The sequence below is a fragment of the Anolis sagrei genome, chromosome 1, assembly GCF_037176765.1.
Source record: "Anolis sagrei isolate rAnoSag1 chromosome 1, rAnoSag1.mat, whole genome shotgun sequence".
NCBI lineage: Eukaryota > Metazoa > Chordata > Lepidosauria > Squamata > Dactyloidae > Anolis > Anolis sagrei.
The window spans coordinates 5,349,229-5,364,301 of NC_090021.1; the positions used below are offsets into that span (position 1 = coordinate 5,349,229).

The 15,073-nt window shown below is 44.2% G+C and overlaps 1 protein-coding gene across 3 annotated transcripts in view; it reads left to right on the top strand.

Annotated features, from left to right (window-relative positions):
• Positions 1-15,073, top strand: part of EFR3B (EFR3 homolog B) — a 148,939-nt gene that overhangs the window by 25,826 nt on the left and 108,040 nt on the right. The window contains exon 1 of one of the 3 annotated variants that reach the window (XM_060754714.2): positions 12,094-12,339. The exons of the other annotated variants lie outside the window; for them this stretch is intronic. The gene's annotated coding sequence lies outside the window, so the exon portion shown is untranslated. Of the gene's footprint in view, positions 1-12,093; positions 12,340-15,073 lie in introns of those variants that run through there. 3 annotated transcript variants of the gene reach the window in all.

Genomic DNA, 15,073 nt, shown 5'->3' on the forward strand with positions numbered 1-15,073 from the left:
CCTCACTTGCTTTCCAAACATCCCTGCAAACGCAGTAGAAATTTTGGGAGTAAATTGATATTTTTTTTTCCAGGCTGCACATTTAGATTGTAGAGTTCTTTTGGAGGGAATTGCAACATTATTTCAGTCTCCCGAAAACCTGCATTATCCCCTCCTTCTTCCAAGCAGAGAACTACAAGAGATCAAGGAAGGAAAATATTTGGATTGTAGTCTCTTTGGGGCAGAAAGTAATGTTATTTTCAAGGGGTTTTCCTTTGCTTAAGACAGCGTTTCTCAACCTGGGGGTTGCGAGGGGGTGTCAGAGGGGTTGTCAAAGACCAACAGAAACTACAACTCCCAAATGTCAAGGTCTATTTTCCCCAAACTAGACCAGTGTTCACATTTGAGCATATTAAATATTTGTGCCAAGTTTGGTTCAATTCCATTTTTGGTGGAGTTCAGAGTGCCCATTGATTGCAGGTGAACTATAAATCCCAACAACTACAACTCCCAAATATCAAAGTCTGTTTTCCCCAAACTCCACCGGTGTTCACATTTGGGCATATTGAATACTTGTGCCAAGTTTGGTTCAATTCCATTTTTGGTGGAGTTCAGAGTGCCCATTGATTGTAGGTGAACTATAAATCCCAGCAACTACAACTCCCAAATATCAAAGTCTATTTTCCCCAAACTCCACAAGCCCTATGAGGAGCGGCTTAAGGAGCTGGGCATGTTTAGCCTGAAGAAGAGAAGGCAGAGAGGAGATATGATAGCCATGTATAAATATGTGAGAGGAAGCCACAGGGAGGAGGGAGCAAGCTTGTTTTCTGCTTCCTTGGAGACTAGGACACAATGGAACAATGGCTTCAAACTACAAGAGAGGAGATTCCATCTGAACATGAGGAAGAACTTCCTGACTGAGAGAGCCGTTCAGCAGCGGAACTCTCTGCCCTGGAGTGTGGTGGAGGCTCCTTCTTTGGAAGCTTTTAAACAGGGGGTGGATGGCCATCTGTCAGGGGTGATTTGAATTCAACATTCCTGCTTCTTGGCAGAATGGGGTTGGACTGGATGGCCCATGAGGTCTCTTCCAACTCTTTGATTCTATGATTCTATGATTAGGCATTAGGAAGGTTGAGAAACACTGGCTTAAGGTCTGCATTGCTTCCTCATATTCTAGGCATCACTGCAAAGCAAAGCGAAGCAGTGGAGAAATTGGGGAAGTGGGCATTGTTGCTCTCCCATGCTCTAGCTGTTGGCTTGCATTGCTTTGGTTATTATTATTATTATTATTATTATTTGCAAATTGGGAGGTGGGTTTAAGGGCTTATATGTAAGAGTGTTTGCATTTATAATACTGTGATTGCTAGCAAGTAAAACACAAAGGAAGAGAAGATCCACGGCATTGTTTTTTTCTCCCCAGCCCTCTCTTCCTTTGCGAGCATCTCTTGTTTTGCATTTGTGCCATTTATTTTATTTTATCTTGATTTTATTTTTTCTCCTGATAATATAGACTCAAGGTGGGTAACAGCAAACAGGACACAGGGAAATTAATTTTTTATGGCTTCCAATGATTTTAACTCTTTGTTTTAATAGCCCTGTATTGGATTCTGTTTTTTTTAAAAAAATGTTCAATGTTTATGTTTTTTAACCTTGTGAGAGACTCTGTTAAGATAGAAAAAGTAGGATAAATATAAATATAAATAAATACGTTATACAAGTAAAACAGTCAATGCATTAAATTAAATCTATATAAATAAAAATTTAATGTTTGTTTGTGGGATTAACATAACTCAAAAACCACTGAACGAATTGACACCAAATTTGGACACAAGACACCTATCAGGCCAACAAGTGACCCTCACTCATAAAAACACTGAAAAATGCAGTGGAAGAGACTTAAAAAGCCAAAATAAAAAATACACTATAATGCATGCACATAACCACATTGTTCCCCTTGACATTAAGTCCAGTCGCGTCCGACTCGGGGGTGTGGGTGGGGTGTTGGTGCTCATCTCCATTTCTAAGCCCAAGAGCTGGAGTTGTCCATAGACACCTCCAAAGTCATGTAGCCGACATGAATGCATGGAGCACTGTTACCTTCCTGCCGGAGAGATACCGATTGATCTACTCACATTTGCATGCTTTTGAATTGCTAGGTTGGCAGAAGCTGGGGCTAACAGTGGGAGCTCATGCCACTGAACCTGCGACCTTTTGGTTAGCAAGTTCAACAGTTCAGTGGTTTCACCCACTGTGTCACTGGGGGCTTCAGCATAACCACATGTGTATTTATGCATAAACACATATACACAAATACATATACACAGACTGGGCCACAGGGGACGGCTATTCTATATATATAATCTTTCTCTTCCATTCTCTAAGTCATTTGGTTTGAACATTTGCATTGCAGACTCCTCAGCGCAAAGAGTATCTTTTTAGGAGGGCTTGCAATATAATTTTGCGGGGATTTGCAAGATTGTTTCACTCACCTAAAGCGTGGATTGCCCTGTGTCATATCATACATTGCCCCCTGTCGAAATCCATTTTGGTAGTTCTGGCTCAGCTCTGTAACCTTTTGGGGTTCCTTTTCCATCCGGATGCCACTTGTCATTGCTCTCAATTAGGTGCCATTTGCAAATTCAGTCAGGTTGCCTTCTTATTCCATGATACAAGCCATTAATAGAGATGTTGAATGGCACTGGGTCCAGGGCACGAACCCCCTGAGATAAAAATTGGTGTATAAATAAATGCAATAAATGTAATAATAATATAAATGAACGCACTCCTGGGATAGGAAAGCAGCTTTCTCTTCCACTTTTGACATTCCCCAATAGACTAGTATTTTTTCCCTGCCAGCTAATAACTTTTGTGCGCAGCTGATTTGCATTGATTTATTTGACAAATGTCTCTAACGCACTGATGATAGATATTCTTGGGCATGCAACCTGCTCCGGATATTTTGGGCTGTAGCATTCCCTTGATTGTCTTCCAGGAACAATCCAAAGCCATAATTTTTAAAGCCCAATACAACTTGGGTCCAAAACATCATATGCTCCCATATGAGCCTTCAGGCCTTATGGGGATACCCTTCTGCTTGGGGGCATCTATATTGTAGAATTAATGCAGTCTGATGCCAGGATGCCATAGCATTAATTTTGCGGTGCATACATTTTACAACATTGCTGCAGCCTCAAGTGATGTGCCTTTAACTGATAGCAGATGGTACAACCTTGCCTGGTGAAGAATGATGGGATATGTAGTTCAGCAGGACCTGTGGTGATGTCGCTGTGCAGTGTCGCTTTTCTCTGCCTCAGTTTCCCCCTGGTGCACGGTGAAGAATGGTGGGATATGTAGTTCAGCAGGACCAGTGGTGATGACGCTGTGCAATGTCATTTTTCTTTGCCTCAGTTTCCCCCTGGTGCATGGGGAAGAATGATGGGATATGTAGTTCAGCAGGACCAGTGGTGATGACCCTGTGCAGTGTCGTTTTTCTCTGCCTCAGTTTCCCCCTGGTGCACGGTGAAGAATGATGGGATATGTAGTTCAGCAGGACCAATGGCGATGATGCTGTGCAGTGGTGTTTTTCTCTGCCTCAGTTTCCCCCTGGTGCATGGTGAAGAATGATGGGATACGTAGTTCAGCAGGACCAATGGTGATGACGCTGTGCAGTGGTGTTTTTCTCTGCCTCAGTTTCCTCCTGGTGCACGGTGAAGAATGATGGGATATGTAGTTAAGCAGGACCAATGGCGATGATGCTGTGCAGTGGTGTTTTTCTCTGCCTCAGTTTCCTCCTGGTGCACGGTGAAGAATGATGGGATATGTAGTTCAGCAGGACCAGTGGTGATGACGCTGTGCAGTGGTGTTTTTCTCTGCCTCAGTTTCCCCCTGGTGCACGGTGAAGAATGATGGAATATGTAGTTCAGCAGGACCAGTGGTGATGACACTCTGCAATGTCGTTTTTCTCTGCCTCAGTTTCCCCATTTGATAATAACAATTCTCATAATTATACAACAACAACAACAATGCATTCCTCGGAAAATGGATCCAAATACAGTGCTACATAATAATTATTATTTGCAAGGGGGGAAACTGAGGCAGGGAAATAAGGCATTGCAGGGAAATAAGGGTTGTTGTAGGTTTTTTCGGGCTATATGGCCATGGTCTAGAGGCATTCTCTCCTGACGTTTCGCCTGCATCTATGGCAAGCATCCTCAGAGGTAGTGAGTTATCACAATAGAGGGGGCAATGCCTTGCTGGACTACATATCCCGTCATTACTTGTGATTGTGACAGGTTTGCATTTTAAGGGGGGAGGGAAGGGAAGCCTACTTGGAAAGGTCTGAATTTATCTGCAGTGCTGTGCTGAGCCTGCTTTGTCACTTGGCATTTTCCGTGCTTTGTCTTGCACTTGACGCTGTCGTTGGCTCTGTTTTCCGGTGTATTCTAAAAATCACAATGCATTCTGCAGACATGATGCAAATTCCTGCATTCTTGCTTTGAGCCCTCCCATTGCACGGGGAGCTTGCATTTTGCCAGCTGGATGGCCCTTGCGGCAACCGTCCTATACCTTGTTTGCATATGATCATACCGTATTAATTAGTTGTCTTTCTGAAGCTTGTGACCTCCACCCCCCCCCCCCAAAGGGGGTCTCGTGACGACATTGGAAACTCTCATGCCATTGGGCCCTGAGTACTATAATTTGACATCCAGGTGTGTTGTTGAAGGCTTTCATGGCCGGAATCACTGGGTTGTTGTAGATTTTTTCAGGCTATATGGCCATATTCTAGAAGCATTCTCTCCTGACGTTTCGCCTACATCTATGGTAAGCATGCTCAGAAGTAGTGAGGTGTGTGCTACTCAAACCTATAGTATTTGTTTACCACAATGTTTCTCAACCTTCCTAATGCCGTGACCCCTTAATCCAGTTCCTCCTGTTGTGGTGACCCCCAAACATAATATTATTTTTTGATGTATTGTCGAAGGCTTTCATGGCTGGAATCACTAGGTTCTTGTGGGTTTTTTCGGGCTATAGGGCCATGTTCTAGAGGCATTTCTCCTGACGTTTCGCCTGCATCTATGGCAAGCATCCTCAGAGGTAGTGAGGTCTGTTGGAATTAGGACAATGGGTTTATATATCTGTGGAATGACCAGGGTGGGGCAATTGGACAATTTCAACAGAAAGGAAGAGACCATGAAATGAACAAAATCTGGCTACCAGTATTAAAAAAACCTCTAAAATTACAACACCAAAACAGCAGAGGGGAAACAACCAGGCACATCTTAACACCTCTCAACAAAAGATTTTCCCAGGCTCAGCCAGGCCTTCAAAAGCTAATGAAGGTGGTCAGTTGAAACATTCACACCTAGCTCCAGCAGAGAAGAGCTCTTTGCCCCACCCCAGCCATTCCACAGATATATAAACCCATTGTCCTATTTCCAATAGACCTCACTACCTCTGAGGATGCTTGCCATAGATGCAGGAGAAATGTCAGGAGAAATGCCTCTAGAACATGGCCCTATAGCCCGAAAAAACCCACAAGAACCTAATATTATTTTTGTTACTACTTCGTAACTGTAATGCTGCTACTGTGATGAATTGTAATGTAAATATCTGATATGCAGGATGTATTTTCATTCAATGGACCAAATTTGGCACAAATACCTGATACACCCAAATTTGAATACTGGTGGGGTTTGGTGGGATTAATTTTATCATTTGGGAGTTGTAGTTGCTGGGATTTATAGTTTACCTAAAATCAAAGAGCATTCTGAACTCCACCAATGATGTAATTGAACCAAACTTCCCACACAGAATTCCCATGACCAACAGAACATACTGGGGTTTTTTTGTGAGCATTGACCATGATTTTTGGAGTTGTAGTTCACCTACATCCAGAGAGCACTAAGGACTCAAACAATGATGGATCTGGACCAAACTTGGCATGAATACTCAATATGCTCAAATAAGAACACAGATGGAATTTGGGGAAAATAGACCTTGACATTTGGGAGTTGTAGTTGCTGGGATTTATAGTTCACCTACAAGCAAAGTGTATTTTGAACCTCACCAGTAATAGAATTGAGCCAAACTTCCCACACAGAACTCCCATGACCAACAGAACATACTGGAAGGGTTTTGTGAGCATTGACCTTGATTTTTGGAGTTGTAGTTCACCTACATCCAGAGATCACTGTGGACTCAAACAATGATGGATCTGGACCAAAAGTTGGCAGGAATACTCAGCATGCCCAAATGTGAACACTGGTGGAATCGGGGGAAAATAGACCTTAACATTTGGGAGTTTTAGTTGCTGGGATTTATAGTTCACCTACAATCAAAGTGCATTTTGAACCTCACCAGTAATAGAATTGGGCTAAACTTCCCACACAGAACTCCCATGACCAACAGAACATACTGGACGGGTTTTGTGAGCATTGACCTTGATTTTTGGAGTTGTAGTTCACCTACATCCAGAGATCACTGTGGACTCAAACAATGATTGATCTGGACCAAACTTGGCATGGATACTCAATATGCCCAAATGTGAACACTGGTGGAGTTTGGGGGGAAACAGACCTTGACATTTGGGAGTTCTGGTTGCTGGGATTTATAGTTCACCTACAATAAAAGAGCATTCTGAACTCCACCAATGATGGAATTGAACCAAACTTGACACACAAAACTCCCGTGAAGAACAGAAAATACTGTGTTTTCTGATGGTCTTTGGCAACCCCTCTGACACCCCCCTCATGACCCCCACATGGGTCCCAACTCCTAGGTTGAGAAACACTCTTTTACCACATTACAAACACTGGATTTCCCTAGTTTTGCAGGACATTCCCACCTGCTCTCATGCCTCCCAGAGACTTGGAGACTTGGCTTAAAATGGGAAATATTTTGGCTTGGAGAATGGCAACCCACTTTGTCCGATTGCATTTGATTCCCATTTGACCCGGGAGTTAAATCCCTCTCCTTTATAGGGCCGCTAATGTCGAACAGCTGGCTGGCACATCTGGCTTAGACCCTCCCGGCCTTAAACCTTTTCTGATCCTCTGTTTTGTGAAAAGCAATTAAATCTCTCTCAGTCCCATCCGCATCACTTGAATGCAAAATCCCATGAACTGGTGAATGGGTGAAATCGACCGCTTGCCTTCTTCCCGGGACCCAAAAGCCAACGTTCGCCATGATTTCCCCTACCATTGAAAATATAAAATCCCATTATGCAAGTCATGCAAGTCACACGTTCTCGGATCCAGTAAATCCCAGCTCTGGGGTCGCCACAAGTCCAGAAATCTTATTTCAAGCCTACCGGTATTTCCCCACTCGCATTGCCCAGGTTTGGTATTTTGTAACGCTATTTATTAGACATTTATATAACTAAAAATGTAATGTTAGTTTGTGGGATTAACATAACTCAAAAACCACTGGACGAATTGACACAAAATTTGGACACAATACACCTAACAGTCCAACCATTGTCCATCACCCATAAACACACACACACACACACACACAACCCCAGCGGAAGACCCCCCAAAATACACCATATATACATATACACTCATATACATATGCACACATTCATAAACATATGTATATATATATATACACAAACACTAATAATAATAATAATAATAATAATAATCTTTATTTATACCCCGCTACCATCTCCCCTGTGGGTACTCGGAACGGCTTACATGGGGCCAAGCCCGGACAACAAATATATATACATATACACATACACTTACATATACATATACACTCATATACATATGCACATGCACACATTCATACACACATGTGTATATATGCACAAACATGCACGTATACATATACACATACACTCATACATATGCACATGCACACATTCATGCACACACACATATCTATGTGCACAAACTCACACAAATATACACATATACACATACATATACATACACATATATATACATATACACATGCACATATACACATACACTCATATACATATGCACATGCACACATTCATACACACGTATATATATATATATATATATATATATGCACAAACACACACATATATATATACACACATGCATATATATATATAGCCGACCAAGGGCAAGATGGATGGATGGCATCCTTGAAGTGACTGGACTGACCTTGAAGGAGCTGGGGGTGGTGACGGCCGACAGGGAGCTCTGGCGTGGGCTGGTCCATGAGGTCACGAAGAGTCGGAGACGACTGAACGAATGAACAACAACAACACACATGCACGTATACATGCACACATACATATATGCACACACATATACATATCCACATACATACATATATACACACAAATATGCATATAGACGAGCACACACATATACACAATATGCATGTACACATATAAACTCACAAATACACAAATATATACACACACATATATATACACACACACATATATACACACCCACATATATATACGCAAACACACATATATACACAAATATATGCACACACATACACACACCCAAAACACATATACACAGACTGGGCCACAGCAACGTGTGGCAGGGGATGGCTAGTCTATATAAATAAATGTAATGCTCATTTGTGGGATTGGCATAACTCAAAAACCACTGGAGGAATTGACATGAAATTTGGACACAATACACCTATCAGGCGCACAGTTTTGAAATTCTGGATAAAGGATACTCAGGCTATAGCCCAACATCCAAGACGCCTCTCATCGCAAGCATTGGGGATAAGGGATGCTCAACCCCTTCAGCAAATGAGGGCTCTTTTTGTCGGAAGGCTTTTAAATGGAGACTGGCTGCCGCCCTCCTATTAAGCATCTTTTAACTGCAAATGCCATTATTTTTTTCATTAGAGTATAAGACTGTTAAAAATTTAATGAGAGCTCCTGCTTCCTGCTCTGCAGGTCAATGGAAAGAGATAAAAGCGGGATACTGCCATTGTAGTTACTAAATTCCTTATGTGGTTTGTTTAAATATAAATGTTGCAATGCAAACAATAGTTGCGCTAATTTTAGGACATCTGGCTCGTTGTGCACGAGACGGCAAGTTTTCCATTTTATCTGTTTCCAACACAGTTGAAGCCCTTTCCTTTGCAGTCAATGGACATCCACGGCTTTCTTGTCCCCGGATGCATCTATATCAGGCCTGGGCAAAGTTTCTGTATTTGGGGGGAGGCGCATGTTAGTACTCCCTGCGAGGAGGACTGGCTGCCCAGTGATGGAAGGAAGGAAGGGAAGGAGGGAGGAAAGATGGAAAGGTGGAATGGAAGGGAGGGAGGGAGGGAAGGATGAAGGAAAAAGAGAAGGAAGGAAGAAAGGGAGGAAGAGAAGCATGGAAGGAAGGGAAGGATAAAGGAAAGAGAGAAGGAAGGAAGGAAGGAAGGAAGGGAAGGTGGAAAAGTGGAATGGAAGGAAGGAAGGGAAGGATGAAGGAAAAAGAAGGAAGAATAGGAGAAAGAGAAGCATGGAAGGAAGGGAAGGATAAAGGGAAAAAGGGAAGGAAGGAAGGATGGAAAGATGGAATGGATGGATGGAAGAAAGGAAGGAAGGAAGGGAAGGATGAAGGAAAAAGAGAAGGAAGAAAAGGAGGAAGAGAAGCATGGAAGGAAGGGAAGGATAAAGGAAAGAGGGAAGGAAGAAAGGAAAGAAGGGAAGGATGAAGGAAAAAGAGAAGGAAGGAAGAAAGGGAGGAAGAGAAGCATGGACGGAAGGGAAGGATGAAGGAAAAAAGAAGGAAGAAAAGGAGGAAGAGAAGCATGGAAGGAAGGGGAGGATAAAGGAAAGAGGGAAGGAAGGAAAGGTGGAATGGAAGGAAGGGAGGGAAGGATGAAGGAAAAAAGAAGAAAAGGAGGAAAAGAAGCATGGAAGGAAGGGGAGGACAAAGGAAAGAGGGAAGGAAGGAAAGGTGGAATGGAAGGTGGAAAAGTGGAATGGAAGGAAGGGAAGGATGAAGGAAAAAGAAGGAAGAATAGGAGGAAGAGAAGCATGGAAGGAAGGGAAGGATAAAGGAAAGAGGGAAGGAAAGGTGGAATGGAAGGAAGGAAGGAAAGAAAGGATGAAGGAAAAAGAGAAGGAAGGAAGAAAGGGAGGAAGAGAAGCATGGAAGTAAGGGAAGGATAAAGGAAAGAGGGAAGGAAGGAAGGATGGAAAGATGGAATGGAAGGAAGGAAGGAAGGAAGGGAAGGATGAAGGAAAAAGAGAAGGAAGAAAAGGAGGAAGAGAAGCAAGGAAGGAAGGGAAGGATAAAGGGAAAGAGGGAAGGAAGGAAAGGTGGAATGGAAGGAAGGAAGAATGGAAAGGAAGGAAGGGAAGGATGAAGGAAAAAAGAAGGATGAAAAGGAGGAAAAGAAGCATGGAAGGAAGGGAAGGATAAAGGAAAGAGGGAAGGGAGGAAGGGAAGAAGGGAAGGTGGAAAAGTGGAATGGAAGGAAGGAAGGGATGAAGGAAAAAGAAGGAAGAATAGGAGGAAGAGAAGCATGGAAGGAAGGGAAGGATAAAGGAAAGAGGGAAGGAAGGAAGGAAAGAAGGATGGAAAGATGGAAGGGAGGAAGGAAGGAAGGAAGGGAAGGATGAAGGAAAAAGAGAAGGAAGAAAAGGAGCAAGAGAAGCATGGAAGGAAGGGAAGGATAAAGGAAAGCGGGAAGGAAGGAAAGGTGGAATGGAAGGAAGGAAGGGAAGGATGAAGGAAAAAGAGAAGGAAGGAAGAAAAGGAGGAAGAGAAGCATGAAAGGGAAGATTAAAGGAAAGACAAAAGGAAGGAGGGAAAGATGGAAGGGTGGAATGGAAGGAAGGGAAGTACAAAGGAAGGAGGGAAGGAAGGAAGGAGAAAGAGGGTGAGAGAGAGGAAAGAGGGAAAGAAGGATGAAATGGAGGGAAGGACGGAAGGATGAAAGGCCCCTCCAAATGTGTCTCTATGAGGCCTGAATGTGGAGCCCCATATGGAGCCCCAGCACATCTGTATGCAGCCCTAATGTGCCCGTATGGAGTCCAAATGCATCCATATGTGACGCAAATACATCTGTATGTGACCGAGATATATCTGTATGTGGCCCGAATGCATCTGTATGGGGCCGAATGCATCCTGTGGGGCCAAATGCATCCGTCTGTGGCTTGTATGTGTCCGATGAGGGTCTGAATGTGTTTGTATGGTACCTTAGGGCATCTGTATGCAGCCCTAATTTGTCTGCATGGGGTCCAAATGCATCCATATGTGACGGAAATACATCTGTATGTGACCCGTATGGAGCCGAATGCATCCTATGGAGCCAAATGCATCCGTCTGTGGCGTGTATGTGTCCTATGAGGTCCTCAATGTGTTTGTATGATACCTTAGGGCATCTGTATGCAGCCCTAATGTGTCCGTGTGGGGTCCAAATGCATCCATATGTGACGGAAATACATCTGCATGTGACCCGTATGGAGCCGAATGCATCCTATGGAGCCAAATGCATCCGTCTGTGGCTTGTATGTGTCCTATGAGGGCCTGAATGTGTTTGTATGATACCTTAGGGCATCTGTATGCAGCCCTAATTTGTCTGCATGGGGTCCAAATGCATCCATATGTGACGGAAATACATCTGCATGTGACCCGTATGGAGCCGAATACATCCTATGGAGCCAAATGCATCCGTCTGTGGCTTGTATGTGTCCTATGAGGGCCTGAATGTGTTTGTATGGTACCCTAGTGCATCCGTATGCAGCCCTAATGTGTCCGTGTGGGGTCCAAATGCATCCATATGTGATGCAAATACATATGTGACCCAGATATATCTGTATGTAGCTCGAATGCATCTGTACGGGGCTGAATGTATCCTATGGGGCTGAATGCATCCGTCTGTGGCGTGTATGTATCCTATGAGGTCCTGAATGTGTTTGTATGGTATGCTAGTGCATATGTATGCAGCCCTAACGTGTCCGTATGTGGCCCAAAATGTCAATTTGTGGCCCGCTGTGCTGGATTTTGTGCTCTCCATTTGGTTCCAAATCCCTGGGAATTCATGCCATTCTCTGCCTCACCTTCTGGACCTGTTAAAGGGCAGATCCTTTCCCTATTCATAAGAGCAGGTTGAGTTTCTTCGTCTGGCTTGTTGCAATTAAAAAAATGACGAAGCCAGCCATGGCGCTTCTGTGGGCAAAATCTGGAAGTCTCTCCGGCCGGATTCCGGTGCCAGGGATTTAATCCCCTGCGTTGCCTGTTTAACATGCCATCCGACATTCCATCCGGCAACGGAGTGGAAGGAAGCGGAGAAGGAGCCGCGGCACAGAAATCCCTTGCTTTGGGGGGCATTCCTGCAGGTCCTCCTCTCCCCAAAATGGACTAACTGGAAGGGCAGCTTGTCTCGAGTAGGAAACGGCAGGTGCGTGGTGCGGCAATTGCTTCCTTGCTTGTTGGTGTGAGTGTGCCTCTGGAGCAGCAGCGAGAATTTTCTAGGCTTGGGTCTTTCCAGCTGTTGCTGGATTGGAAAAAGAAAACTAGGCTGAATGATTGGAGGCTAATTGGTTGGCAGAAAATGAAAAACCCAGTTTGGCGTAAAGCTGGCATGCCCGAGCCTTTGATATTCGGTGCCCCTTCAAGGAGGAAAGAAAAATAAGAGGGATTCAGGGTTTGCAAGGAGAGAAAACGCTTTAATGAAGGAACGAGCCTGCGAGGGGTGACATTTTTCACTGTAGAATGAATGCAGTTTGGTACCATTGCAACTGCTTTGGTTGAATGAGATGGAATCCTGGGAGTTGTAGTTTTGCAAGATCTTTACCCTTCTCTGCCCAAGCTACAACTCCCATGATTCCGTAGTGTTGAGCCATGGCAGTTCAAGTGGTGCCAAACTGCATTAATTTTACAGTGTAGATGCAGCCATAATCAGTCTAAGTCTTTCCCCAAAAAAGGTTTTTTTCTGCCCTCAAAAACACGTTTTTTGACCATTTCCAAATATATTTTAATACTCTGGTGCTAGCAATGCCCATACTGCCTAGAGTACATTTGTTCAGTGTTCAGTGTCACTGAACATCGAGAAAACCACAGTGCTGTTCCAGCAGTCACCAGCCGTCCCCTCTCCAATGCCAGAGATACAGCTCAAGGGTGTAACATTAGAAAATGTCGACCATTTCCGTTACCTTGGCAGCCACCTCTCCACCAAAGTCAACATCGACGCCGAAATACAACACCGCCTGAGCTCTGCAAGTGCAGCATTTTCCCGAATGAAGCAGAGAGTGTTTGAGGACCGGGACATCCGTAGGGATACCAAGGTGCTTGTCTATAAAGCTATTGTCCTCCCAATCCTGCTCTATGCCTGTGAGACGTGGACTGTCTACAGACGTCACATGCAGCTCCTGGAACGATTCCATCAGCGCTGCCTCCGGAAAATCCTGCAAATCTCCTGGGAAGACAAGCGGACAAACGTCAGCGTGCTGGAAGAAGCAAAGACCACCAGCATTGAAGTGATGGTCCTCCAACATCAACTCCGCTGGACAGGCCACATTGTCCGGATGCCTGACCACCGTCTCCCAAAGCAGTTGCTCTACTCCGAACTCAAGAACGGAAAACGGAATGTTGGTGGACAGGAAAAGAGATTCAAAGATGGGCTCAAAGCCAATCTTAAAAACTCTGGCATAGACACTGAGAACTGGGAGGCCCTGGCCCTTGAGCGCTCCAGCTGGAGGTCAGCTGTGACCAGCAGTGCTGCAGAATTCGAGGAGGCACGAGTGGAGGGTGAAAGAGAGAAACGTGCCAGGAGGAAGGCGCGCTAAGCCAACCCCGACCGGGACCGCCTTCCACCTGGAAACCAATGCCCTCACTGCGGAAGAAGATGCAGAGCAAGAATAGGGCTCCACAGCCACATACGGACCCACAAGGAAACCCATGATGGAAGACCATCTTACTCGTCCAACGAGGCATCGCCTAAGTAAGAGTACATTTCATTTTCCTTGGTTAGGAAAGGTATTTAAACCTATTCTCGGAAGGTAAGGCCTTTCTTTGGACAAGTTTGAGCTCTGGGAGTTTCTTTGCAATGTTTTGATGGACATCTTGGATCGTAAATATTTATCACTAGCCATCCCCTGCCACGCATTGCTGTGGCCCAGTTTGGTGATCTGGAAAATAAAGTAATGAGAAAGTGTTGGTTTCTACTATATGTAATTTCTTTCTGCTTGAGGGTAAACAGTATTTCTTGCTGGGTTGTTGTAGGTTTTTTCGGGCTATATGGCCATGGTCTAGAGGCATTCTCTCCTGACGTTTTGCCTGCATCTATGGCAAGCATCCTCAGAGGTAGTGAGGTCTGTTGGAACTAGGAAAAAGGGTTTATATACCTGTGGAATGACCAGGGTGGGACAAAGGACTCTGCTGGAGCTAGGTGTGAATGTTTCAACTGACCACCTTGATTAGCGTACGATGGCCTGACTGTGCCTGGAGGAAGTATTTCTTACTGTTTCTTTGTCAGTGTTGATGTGGAGAGTGTCTGGTTTGCCCATCCTGAAACATGCAATATATAATTGTCCATAGGGGTCCCTATGATACTATATATCTCTGTGTGTGAATCATATCTATATCTATGGCTGGATGGCTCTCTGTCAGGAGGGCTTTGATTACGTTTTCTTGCCCTGGTGAAGGGAGTTGGATTGGATGGCCTTAAGTATTTTTTGTTGGTCATGGGGATTCCGTGTGGGAAGTTTGCCTCAATTCTGTCATTGGTGAAGTTCAGAATGCTCTTTGATTGTAGGTGAACTATAAATCCCAGCAACTATAACTCCCAAATAGAAAGGTCTATTTCCCTTAAACTCCATCTGTGTTCATATTTGATCATATGGAATATTCGTGCCAAGTTTGATCCAGATACATCATTGTTTGAGTCCACAGTGCTCTCTGGGTGTAGGTGACCTACAGGTCCCAAACTCAAGGTCAATGCCCCCTTAAACCCTTTGAGTGTTTTCTGTTGGTCATGGGAGTCCTGTGTGTCACGTTGGTCATGGGAGTCCTGTGTGCCCAATTCTATCGTTGATGGGGTTCAGAATGCTCTGTGATTGTAGGTGTAATCCCAGCAACTACAACTCCCAAATGTCAAGATTCTATTTTCCCCAAACTCCACCAGTGTTCACATA